Genomic DNA, 13,439 nt, shown 5'->3' with positions numbered 1-13,439 from the left:
CACCCTTTCCATTAATGTCAAAGGGGGAGGTAAGCAAAGGTTATGAGCAACAATGATAAATATTTTTTTTAGGACAAAAGGGGAGGACGAATGTGTTGCCATTAATGCCAAAGGGGGAGATTGTTGGCAATATTGTCATTGATGGCAAAGGAGCAACAAGCAACGGAGAAGCACAAGGAACAACAAGTAAAGAAGCAACAATGCGAGGAGCAACAACAATGCAAAGAGTAGCAAGCAGCAAAGTAGCAACAATGCAAGAAGTAGCAAGCAAAGGAGCAACAATGCAAGAAGCAGCAGCAAGGAAAGGAGCAATGACAATGCAAGGAGCAACAACAATAGAAGGAGAAATAAGCAACAAAAGAAGGCAAAGGAGTAGAAGGAGGAGGAGGAGTTGTGATACATTGAAATGTTTTGATAATGTTGCATAGATTACTATATTGAAGAATTTGTTGTGATGTAAAATTGTTGATTGAGCTGAATTGTTGTGATGCAAAGGCAAGACTCCAAGGCAAAGGCAAAGATGTTGCAAAGATTGTTGTGATGCATTAATGATAAATATTGATATTTGATGTTGGCATTAGGTTGATGCATTTAATGATTACATGTGGTTGAAATTAATATTGGATGGATTATTTATTTTTGTGTTCTAATATTCAAGATATGAAGAGTTTGGAAACGAATGAGTGGAAGGAAAAGAGTCAAGCCTATTCACTTCATATTCCTATGTGGGATACAAACAGCCAACAATCTATCTTTATAAAATATGTGATTTTGAAAGACATTGAAGATGTTAGAGAATGGAAGAATGTGAGAGAGTTAATTGAGTTATTATGCATTAGTTACCTGGCACATTTGAAGCGTATGTGATGCAGATTTGAAGGGAAGAATAGGCAGAAATGTGATGCAAATTGGAATTTCTTTTTATTGTTGAAATCACTGATGATGCAACATTTCCTGTTGTATCACAACTAATTTCTGACTGGAAGGATCGAGTTGATGCAAAAGTTATTATAGCTAGATTGTCGTCAACATGTAGCCAAAAATACATAACCAACTGGTAGGTGTGGAGAGAATGCATAAAGACAACAAGTATGTACTATTCTTGGATGATGATGTTAGATTTCATCCTGGATCAACTAGCACTCTTACTACAAAAATGGAGAAAAGACCTGAGATATTCATTCAGAACAGCTATCCTATTGACATACCCTTAGGAGTTTGGGTAGTTATTTCATTTTTGAATATCACATGCCTTGTTCAATGGGTTTTGCCACTAGTGGAAGAACATTCTTTCCCAGGGGTGGATGTATGATGATGCATGAAGATGATTTTTGGAAAAATCGGTATGGCTTAGTAACAGGGCTTCAGAATGGTGGCTATTCTGACGATATGGCACTTGTTGTTGTTGATGGGGCACACAAAAGGTTGATTAATTCCTCCCTAGTTGCCGTCTTTGTTCATCCACTTGCAAGCGATATTACCTATTCAAGGTATTGGAAATACATGAGAAAGCAAACATTTTATCTAGAATCATACAACTCAAATGTCAACTGGATGATGAACCGTGGCTTATTTTTTTGTTCATTGCTATTATTCTTGGGCTTATTTTTCACCTTTTATCATGGTGTTTTTTTCATCTTGCGACTGCTTTGCAATTCATTTTTAGCAATTACCCTTTCAATGAGGCCTCTATCAAATCTGGCTTAATGCTTGTAGGTTGTTTGGCTATGTGCACTATAATAGAATTTGTTTCTCTTTGGAACATTACAAGGGTAGAAATCAAACTTTGCAATGGATTCTCTCCAGAGGAATCACATGTCTCTTTTGGGCAGTATAACTTGAGTCTTGTATTCGTAGTAATGTTGGTTTAAAACTTTATATATCCCATATCAGCACTTTATTCACATTTTACATAGTACATTGATTGGTCGGGCATTCGATATCACCTAAAAAATGGGAGGATATCTTAGATTTAGTGGCACAGGGATTGGGTGATAAAGAATTTCGAGAAAGGAGAAAAAAATTAGAAGCTAAAAACAAATTTATTGCCCCAAGGACATTTTATTAGCTCTATTGTCAGAAATATTTTAAACTGGAGCCAACCGAAAAAATTTGACAACTAGCTTTCTAGTCTTCTTTTATGATAAAATGACCAATATAGCCTGCGAACTATTGTGTGAAGATCATGTGGTGTAAATTGAAATAGCTATTGTTGAAGAAAATCGTAAGGATAAGGTTGAAGCATCATTTAAAGGAAAAGAATTTGACTCCATTGGATGTTGGATGTATTAAGAGTGTCACTTAATGAACTTCTTATTTGGAGAGTATTATTTAGCGCTTATTGTTTATATACATACAATTTCCATGCCTAACAAAATGTTCTCCCAATAGTATTCTTGCAATGTGATATGGAATGCGTTCTTCCTATAAATTCTTGCAATATTTTACAAAGTGTTCTCACAACAATGTTTTGCAACACTCTCGCAATGTTAATACATTTTGAAGTGTATTTGAAGCAACATTTATATACTATATGGAGCAGCATTCATTTTGAAGCAGTGTTCAATCTAGAGCAACCCTAATCTGCCATTTGCAGCGACGTTCATTCAATGAGTGTGTTAATCTTGTTTGTGCAAGACAAAATGTTGCAAGTTGTAGAGAATTAATGCATTGGTCCCATCCCATGGTGATTGGAGGCCTACAATACAACTTTAACCCCCTTGCCATTAATGTCAAAGGGGTAGGTAAGTAGAGGTTATGAGCAACAATGATAAATATTTTTTTTAGGACAAAAGGGGGAGGACGAATGTGTTTCCATCAATGCCAAAGGGGGAGATTGTTGGCAATATTGTCGTTGATGGCAAAGGAGCAACAAGAAAAGGAGAAGCACAAGGAACAACAAGTAAAGAAGAAGCAATGCGAGGAGCAACAACAAGGCAATGAGCAATAGCAATGCAAGGAGCAACAACAAGGCAAGGAGCAACAACAATACAAGGAGCAACAAGCAGCAAAAGAAGGCAAAGGTGCAGAAGGAGGAGGAGTTGTGATACATTGAAATGTTTTGATAATGTTACATAGATTACTATAATGAAGAATTTGTTGTGATGTGAAATTGTTGATTGAGTTGAATTAATGTGATGCAAAGGTAAGACTCCAAGGCAAAGGCAAAGATGTTGCAAAGATTGTTGTGATGGATTAATGATAAATATTGATATTTGATGTTGGCATTAGGTTGATGCATTTAATGATTACATGTGGTTGAAATTAATATTGGATGGATTATTTATTTTTGTGTTCTAATATTCAAGATATGAAGAGTTTGGAAATGAATGAGTGGAAGGAAAAGAGTCAAGCCTATTCACTTCATATTCCTATGTGGGATACAAACAACCAACAAACTATATTTATAAAATATGTGATTTTGGAAGGCATTGAAGATGTTAGAGAATGGAAGAATGTGAGAGAGTTCATTGAGCTATTATGCATTAGTTATTGTTAGCTCTGCTACAATTTTGAACAGTTGGGAAGTCTAGTTCGGGTTTGGCGATGTGTTTGTGCTGAAAAGGGCCTCGCAGTAGTCGTTTCCCTTTTGCTCCTTCAAGTTTCCTTAAACCCTCTTAACCCCTCAGTCTCTGTTTTGCTTCTGTTAACTTCTTCATTCCTCGCCTTTCCCTATTCCCCTGCTTAATTCTTTTTACCCCGTCATTTCTGTTTTCTTCATAAAACTCTTTCATTTCTGATTAAAACCCCGAAACCAGGCAAAGCCCCTGTTTAAGCTCCAGTCCCTAAGCGCAAAGCGCAGGTATTTCATAAGACCTGACCATATAACCATGGCGCTCTCGCCCCCCATCGCAGCCGTTGATCTGCCGCGATCAGATCTAACGGTCCCCATCGCCGCAGCCCGTGTGTTAAACATCGTATACTTTCCTCGTCATCTGACCGTCCATCGCCAGATCAACGGTGGACGCTTCCCCCGATCGCGCGACTTGCGCGCGCGTTAACCCGCGGGGGCGGCGGTTTTAATCTACCACGCAGCGCTTTTTTATTTGATCGCTTCCCGTTATATGGAAACCGCCGAGCCCCGGAAGGCAGTGCGGGGAATACCGCCTGCCTCCCAAAACCGCTCTCCCGCGCGTTAATAACCGTGCACCTTCCGCTTGCGATCACCGTCGGATCTGCCGCGTCCAGATCCGACGGCCTTTATTGCTCCATCCGCGTGTCCTCCCGATACTCCCTGTCAATTGATCTCGGTCGTCCGTGTATGTGATCTAATGGCCCACATCTGTTTGACCCTCTTCTACCAAGATTTCCCCTTCCGATAGATCCTCGCCATTGATCCACGCGATCCAACGGCTGAGCTTTGTCCCCTGCCTGCTCATGCTTCTGCCATGATTCTTAACTCCTTTGACTGTCTGGAGCTCCCGATGGACATCAACGATCAGCCACCCTGTACCTGCACAGTTAATATCTTAGCAACCGCATTTAAGAAGCAGCATGGCCGAGGAAGATAAGTACAGGAAAGAGCAATTAAAAGCATTTATCAGGCATAGAATTTCATCCATAATTTACTCCAGCTGTCCGAGAAGGACATCAAAATATCCAGAAAGGCCGATTTTGTCCATAAAAGCAGTCAAACCATAGCAGAGCCCCATATCTAAATTGTAAATGCGGTTGGTGGTCAATTATGACCCCTCCAAGCATAGGCTAGCAGAGTTTTTTTGTAAACAAGATCCATATATACCAAGAAACCAAAATGTAAAAGTGGGATGAGTGTTAGATGAATGTAATTCTGGTGCAAAGCTTCAACTTCTGGAGACTGTAACTACTGTGAGACCTGCAGCTTTTGGTCTCAATTTCCACCTAATACAAGCTTCTCTTGTTGTCAATTGCTCATTTTCCACTTCTTCTTTGTTCCAGGCTATGCTTGTATGCATTTTTCATTTGCTCTTGATGTTTAGCAGTAGAGGGGCTGTCATCCCACCTCTCTGTTGGAATCTAGTTAGTATTATTGAATTTGTATGCAGGTTTCTGTTGTTTTAATGCCAGAGAGTTGTCATCCTGTTTATGTATTAGAAAACAGATTTACAGACCTTTAAACTGGTTGCAGTCGGCCATCACAAGGTCCTGTGCATCTGCTGGTGTGGTCAGTCTTCTCCATTATCACCTTATTCCTCAAACTGTGAATAGTTGGTGGTTAAAAGCCTTGTAGGCTGGGGGTGTTCACCCATGTCTGGGGTCAATCATAGTAGAAGTGGTTATCTGGCTTGAATATGCAGCATTTCTTTCATTCATCCACTATTTATCCAACATTTTTGTTGAGTTTGTAATGTTCCCGAGCATCATTGATATACAACCTAGGTGAGTTTCTTGGGGTGATAACAGTTACCTAGCACATTTGAGGCATATGTGATGCAGATTTGAAGGGAAGAATGGGAAAAAATGAAGAGGGAGACATGCAAGATTTATGACCAGGTAAACCAGCACATTGTTGTTTCTTGTTTCGATTAGGGGATGGTAGTCTCCTTTCAAGTTGTGGCTTGATAAATATCCAGTTGGAGCTGGTTGAGGTAGAAGCCTCCTGTGGGTTATAGCCTACAAAAAACATATGGGAGTTGGAGCTTCCTTGCATGTTGCAGCTTGCATAAAATTGAGGTAACAACCTACTATAGGTTGGAGCCTATAGAAAATCAGATGTAATAAGGAGAAGGAGATTGCCTTTGCATCACAACAATAATAAAATCGTGGATTTCTCCCTTTATGGGTTTGCACATATATTTGTTGTCAATCTGTGTTGTCATAATGTGTTGATGTGATGTTTTGATTAGCTTATTACTTGTTCACATATTCAATATGTTGGCCATTATTTGTTAAGCTTCTCATGCAATATTTCAGTGCATGATATTAAGGAAAAGAATTTTCATGTCCATGAATATACTAAACTGATTCACACCCCCCACCCCTCTGAGTTTAGTCAAGTTTTCATCAATTGGTATCAGAGCAGGTTCCTTCGGTGTAAGCCTAACATCATGAAGGTAGTTCTGGTTAAGTCATGGACTGTCAAATTGTACGTGTGCTTAGTACATCAAACTTTCATGAATGGGGAGCTAGGGTAAATTATAAACTAATAACTTATGGACTTGGTGTGTGGAAACTAGTATGTGATAGCTATTGTAAAGACTCTCCCTTTGCGCAATAACAACAGTGGAATGCTAAGGTGAAATGTGTTATTTTTAATACTATTCATGATAAGGATCTTGATACAGTAATGGACTTAAAATCTGCAAAAAAAAATTGGGATAGATTGCATCTCATGCATAAAGGAGACACTAGTAGTTACACTGTCAAGAAGGAGAATATAAAGAGGAAAAAGAAAAATTCTTGTCAAAAGGAAAGCATTCAGTCAAATGAGCTCTCTGGTAGTACGAATGGATCTAATTTCCATGATGAAAATATAGTTGAACAACAAGCCAAGCTTGACATAGCCTTGACTGAAATAGAAAGATTGAAAAATGAAAACAAAGATATAAAGAAACTGGTACAAATATGTGATGAGAGAGAGCATAAGTACAAGGAGGAAATTGTCAGTTTGAAGACACAGCTTGAAGAAGCAAGGATAAGAGAAGGGATGATGAATAACCAGCTAAAGGAGAAAAAGGTACAATGCGAAAGATTAGAGTCTGAGATTGTTTAAGCTAGAAGTGATCTAGATGAAAAGAAAACTTTGTGTAGAAAGCTTGAAGAAGAGATTGTATCCATGAAGGACTCAGAATATGAGAGCAGTAGCTCAAAGGAAACCTTAAAGGATAATGAAGTTCTAAAAAGATCTATAGGAGAAGAAGTTAGCAACAACATGATTGGAAAAGAAATAAACAAATACAAGCATCAGAATCAAAATGAAAAGTATGAAGTGAAGAAAATCCAATCTGCTCCTAGATATGAGGTGAAGAAGCGTGCAAGAATTCAAAAGAGAGAACATATCTCATGCTTCCATTTCCATGAACCTGAACACATAGCAGCAGAATGTAAGAACAAGAAAATCAAGACTATTTAGCAAAACATGCAACAAACAAGGTGGTGTTATCCAACAAGCAAAGCAGAACATCAGCCACCAGGTACATAAACTATTTATATGGTTATTGTTATATGTGTCATGAATTTGGACATAAGTCGTTTGAATGCAAAATGTATATGAATAAAAACATGAACGCAAAAAGAAACACATTATTTTTTTCTATTTCTTGCCCGTACAAGATGTTTTGCCACAAAGCAAAGGATTGTAAGCTGCCATATATTCTAAAGAACACTAGACAAAAGATGGAAGCAACTTCAAGAAGAGAAAACTATGAAAGAAATCCAAACAAGAGAAAGCAGTCTACGAAAGTGTGGAAGAGGAAGAGAAAGGAACAACTTGTTACTTCAATGACACAATGAAGGCGTCATGGTTTCAGGGGGAGCTGCTCTAGGAAGCAAGGCAGTCATCCAGTTAGTGCTAGACGAGCGACAACATCCCAGGGGGAGAGAAGCCCATAAAACGTCCTCATCAAAGATGTTAAACAAGAGTTCCTTGGAATATGAATAGGGAATAAACATAGGGTGGGAACCCTTTGTAAGCATTGAAGTGTCTTTGTAATAAAATATTGATTATGTTCAATTGAAATTTCAAAAGGAAAGGTGTTTGAAGGACTATGTTAAGAAACATTTAGAGTACATCAACTATCCTATATCTCTCTTGACTAAGAAGGCTACAAAACGAAGAAAAATTAAAGTGTTACTAGCAAGAAGAAGAAAAGGGACAAAAGTCAAAATAATCAGGCCATTATGTAAATCAACCTATATATTCTTGAATTGTCATTCCAACAAATATATTACATAGGAAAAGTCATAGAGATTGGACAATTTCATCATATATAGAACTATTAATTTAGTTCTATCTTCTGGAAGCTAAGTGTTGAATTAAAGCAAAGGTGTATTCAAAGAAGAGCATAAGAAGACACGCATCATTTCCGCCATGTCTTTGTCAAATAAGGCACTATTTATGTAGAAACATTGCACACAAAGCCAAAGGATGCAATCTTCCATGTACCCTAAAGAAATTTAGACAAAAAATGAAGGAAATTGCAGGAAGACCAAACAATCAGCCAAAATGAAATGTAGACAGTAGAAAGCATCCTACTAAAGTGTGGAAGATTTAGAATAAGGGACAACTAGTGACCTAGTTTTTTCTCAGGGGAAGCATTGAAGAAGCTAATCAGTGGTAGAGCAGAAATTATGAAATGTGAAGTTTCTCAGGGGGAGAATAAACCATCATCGGGGAGACAATAACCAATATGAGATACTTGGATGCTTATCATCAAATAACCCTCAGATCTCAACTTATTTACCATCAAATAAATAATTAGAGAAGCAATTTGTATTGGTGAAATAAAGAGTTAGTATCTATTGAAGGTAAGCCTCGCTGAAGATGGTGGATTAAAAGATGAAAATGACAAAGTACTATTGCTTAAATGTTATGTTAGAAGATTGGGGTCAACATCTAAGAAATCAAACTGTTGACACCTAATCCGAAACGGATGAGGTGAAGCTGGACAGTCATCTAGAAGATGAACTGATCCGTTTTGTATATGTATAAATAACAATTGTCTAAATGAACAAAATCACCAGTTGTTTCTTGCGCTCAATAATTTCTGGAGTTAACCCGGCCTGACATGGTATCAGAGCACAGGTCCCAGAAATAACTCCTGCCTCATGAAACCTCTGTCTTGAGAAACTGGGCATCCGTTTTCTCTGAGAGACTGCGCATTTTTGCCTGAATTCGCTGCCCCTCTCTGCGCTGCCTCTGACTGCCAGAGACTGCGCATTATTTCTTTTATACGTTTGCCTGACACGCTGCTCCTCTCTGCGCATTATCTTTTGATTCCCTGATGCCCTGACGTGAACCTCGGACTCCATTCCCATATACTGTACGCAGTTGCATTTGTGACTGTTTTTTTTAATTTTTTCAAGATGAGGAGTCAGGCCTGAGTCTCGAACGTTTGATCCCGTTCATGGCAAGCTCCAGTCGTGAGTTAATGGCCGCCACCCGTGCCGCATTTCGCTTCAGCCTTTGCTACATACGTTCCTTGTAGCTAAGTTCCTTATCATTACGGCTTCCCTTCATTGCATCTCTATGAACCAGAGGAATCGATCAGAGCCCTCGCTCCCCCTGTACTGCCCTTCATTGTCTTGAGCTGCTGCTTTCACAGAAATTCCAGTTACAGTTCTTGGTTCTGCCGTTTTAGTGTGTTTGTGCATTGCAGTGGCCGTTTCTTTGAAGATCCTGGCGCCCACCGTGGGGCCGTTTCTTTGAAGATCCAGAGGTGAAGTTAGGTTTTTAACATCTGTGTACAAATGGCGGCAGCGGCGGTGGAGTCATTGAGAGGTATCGGAGCGTATCAAGCCTGAAGCGTTGATGCGCTAAGGACTTGCTCCGCCAAAACAATATCATCGCTAAGACCATTTACCAAATCTCCTTTTGTGTTGTGACATGGGTGGATCAGTAGATAAAGGAGTCATTGAGTGACTGCGTTTTTTTATTGACTGCGTTTTTTATTGAAGACTCTCGGCATCGGTTGGTGACTGCGTTTTTTTTATTGACTGCGTAATGGTGACTGCGTTTTTTTATTGAAGACTCTCGGCATCGGTTGACAGCGTTTTCATGGTTCCGCTCCTGCACATCAATGTAATCCGGCCTCACCGCAGCGTTTTCATGGTACAGCGATGATATAATGGATGTGAAAGTGGAACTAGAATTTTTTCATTAGTTCTTTATATCATTTCTTAATTTTTGTAATCTGTGCATCGCTTTTGAGATTGCGGGAATTGAAAACTGATATAGTGAAGTCATATGAGCGCCCTCTTTTTCAAAACAGTGATATATATGAGCGCCCTCTTTTTCAAAACAGTGGTATATGTTGAGCGCCCTCGTTTTTTTTCTTAAAACATAATATTATGGAAGTGATATAAAGAAATGGTGATGCTCATGATATGCTGATGAAATGTTAGAAGAAAAATAAAATGCATAAGGCTATGATATAAGGATTTTTTTTTCTCAACAGAAGTTTTTTTGGCAGAGATATTTTTTTTACAGAATGCATTCAATCATTTCTATGGTAGGAATAGTTCTCACTGGCAAGGAGAACTATTCAGAATGGTCTCGGATGGTAAAACACACCCTCATCTACAATGAGCTGTGGAAAGGAGTGTGTGTCGGAGAAGAAGACAAAGACCCTGTGCAGCCCACATCAGACAAAGAACTCGCCATTTGGGAAAACAAGAACAGCAAAGCCTTTGCATTGATCGCAACATCTGTAAATGAGGAAGTAAGTCGTCATATTTCATCCTATTCCACTGCCTTTGAAGCTTTACAAAAGCTGAAAGAACTCTATGATACACATTCTGCACTTGAAGTTGTTCAGCTCATGATTAAACTCTTCACTCTTGAACTGAAAAATAATGATCCTCTTACTCTTGCATCTGAAATAAAGTCTATAGTGCATGATATTAAATCCACTAAGGTTGAGTTGGATATCTCTCTTATTGCCTTTCTCAAAGCACTCTATCCTACCTACTCTAACTATCTTGAGTCTTTACAAGCAAATGGAAATCTTAAAGATATAACCTTTGACACTCTTGTGAAAAAGTTTGCTGAAAGAGAGAAAGCCTTTGGAAAGAAAACAGTCCCTGAATCTTCTGAAGAGACTGTTTGCCTTGCTCATAAAGAAAAGCATCCTGCTCATGATTCTACAAGAGGAAGAGGTGGACGAAGAGGAAGAGGAAGATACTTCAGAGGCAGGGGGGGCAGACATCCTCAAGCAGAAAAGGCAAATCTGCATTGCATTCGCTGCAAACGAAATGGATCACATGATGCTTCTACATGCAAGCTACCATGGGACAAAGTTGAGCAGAGAAGAAATCAGCAGAAAGGTAAAACTGATGACACAGACAAAGGTAAAGCACCTGAATCCGCTCACTATATTGAGGCACAATGTAACATTGGAGTAAATGAAGATTTGTTTAATGCTTCACTTGCTTCTTCGAAAAATGACTGGTTGCTTGATTCAGGAGCAACCTGTCATATGACTCATAGGAGAGATTTCTTTGAAGATTTCACTGACAATGTTGATGGAGCAGTATACTTTGCAGATCAGTCAAAAATCAAGCCATCAGGGCTTGGCACAATCAGGCTTAAACTGCCTGGTCTTCCAAACTTTCTTCTGGATCATGTTCTATATCTCCCACAGCTGAAGAGAAACTTGCTGTCCCTGGTCCACATCCGCCAGCAAGGTCACTCCATTCACATGTTTGATGGCAAGCTTGAGGTAAGAAAGGCATCTGACCACTCACTTGTCATGAGGGGTATAGAAGAAGAAAGACTCCTTAAACTGCAAGGAACCTCTGCTCATGCACAACATTTCTCATATATTTCTCATCATGAAGAAGGTGCACTTCCATCAAGTTTATTATGGCATGCTAGATTTGGACATTTAAACTATGATAGTCTCCGCTTGTTGAAGAAAAATGGTGTTGCTGGTTTGCCTACAATTCCTAGAAAACATAAACAATGTGATGCTTGCATTCTAGGAAAGCATAGCAAACAGTCTTTTCATGATTCACATTCAAGAGCACATAGGAAGCTTGAACTTATTCATTCAGATTTATGTGGTCCAATGCCTGTTCCTTCTGCAAATGGAAATAAATATATCATGACATTTATTGATGATTACACCAGAATGTGTTGGGTTTATTTTTTGAAGAACAAATCTGATGCTTTTCAAACATTCAAGAATTTTCATAAATGGATTGAAAATGATGCACAATCTCATATTGGGTCTATTCGCACTGATAATGGAAAAGAATATACATCAAATGAATTTGAACACTATCTTCGCCAACATGGGATTAAACATCAAACAACTGTGCCTTATAATCCTCAACAGAATGGTGTAGCTGAAAGAATGAACAAAACAATTTTGAATATGGTACGATCCATGCTTTTCTTCAAAAATGTAAAGACAATGTTTTGGGCTGATGCTGTTCTATGTGCTGCATATATAAAGAATAGATGTCCATCTAGTGCTATAAGAAACAAGACTCCTTATGAATTATGGTATGGACATGTTCCTTCGGTAAAACATCTCAGGATATTTGGTTCCACCTGTTATGCTTTAATACCAAAGGTACATAGAAACAAACTTGGTGCTAGAAGTCGTAAGTGTATCTTCCTGGGGTATTCAAACACATCTAAAGCATACCACCTTTATGATGAAGTAAATAAAAAGTTTGTTTTATCTAGAGATGTCATTTTTCTTGAATCATCCAAGTCTGACAGTGTTGTTGAGCGGCAACTTGATCACTTGGATAGATTCACAAAACCGAAATCATTCCAAGAGTTTGATAATCAGATTCCACATCTTGAAGGGGGGATTCCTATACTAGATCAACATGTGGAATCTCCTTCTGAAGAACAATCTCCCCTGCATGACACTCCAACAACGGATGATGCTTTAAGTGATGTAATTGATAGAATTGGGAGACTTAATCTTGATTCAGTCCCAACTCAATCAACAGAACAGCCTGGACCATCTCAGAAAGGTCCCCCAAAGTGGCTGACAAAGACACTTGAAAGTGTTCATCCTGATGAAATTGGAAAAACAGGGACCAGAAATTCAAACCGACAAGATGGAGGTGATGTAGACAACTCTAATTCACCTGTTGATATGGATGTTACTTATGATTGTGAATTGAACTTGTCTACAGATTTTGAACCAACTTCCTTCAAAGAAGCTGCTTCTCATGATGAATGGAAAGAAGCGATGCAGAAGGAGTATGATGCCCTCATAAAGAATGGCACTTGGAAGCTGGTTGATCCTCCATTTGGAACAAAACCAATTGGCTGCAAGTGGGTCTACAAGAACAAGTACAAAGCTGATGGCTCACTTGACAAGCACAAAGCTAGGCTTGTGGCAAAAGGTTTTGCACAGAAGGAAGGGGTCGATTATGAGGAAACTTTTGCTCCCACAGCAAAATGGGCCACCATCCGGACACTCTTTGCACTAGCTGCTCAGAACGGTTGGAAAGTCCATCAAATGGATGTAAAAACTGCATTCTTGAATGGAGATCTAAAAGAGAATGTTTTTATGTCCCAGCCTGAAGGATTTGCTGTGAAAGGACATGAACACAAAGTATGCAAACTTGTGAAGTCCTTGTATGGCCTCAAACAAGCACCACGAGCCTGGTATGAAAAACTAACTGAGCATCTTCTGAAACTCAACTTCAAACATTTTGATCTTGATGATGCAACTTTATTTGTCAAGAAAGTTGGCAAAACAGTTGTATATCTTGTGGTATATGTAGATGATCTTTTAATGACAGGGAACAATGAAAGCTATATTGCATCCATA

General features: G+C 38.8%; 1 pseudogene; it reads left to right on the top strand.

Moving 5' to 3' along the window:
* Nucleotides 1–905: 905 nt before the first annotated feature.
* On the top strand, nucleotides 906–1,970 carry LOC149150453 (uncharacterized; annotated as a pseudogene).
* The last annotated feature ends 11,469 nt before the right edge of the window (nucleotides 1,971–13,439 follow it).

Source organism: Pinus tabuliformis, chromosome 9 (genome assembly GCF_031772625.1).
Source record: "Pinus tabuliformis cultivar Carrire ecotype Pingquan chromosome 9, CPIR1, whole genome shotgun sequence".
NCBI lineage: Eukaryota > Viridiplantae > Streptophyta > Pinopsida > Pinales > Pinaceae > Pinus > Pinus tabuliformis.
Note: the sequence above shows the minus strand (reverse complement) of the source record. Positions and strands in the feature narration are given on the sequence as shown.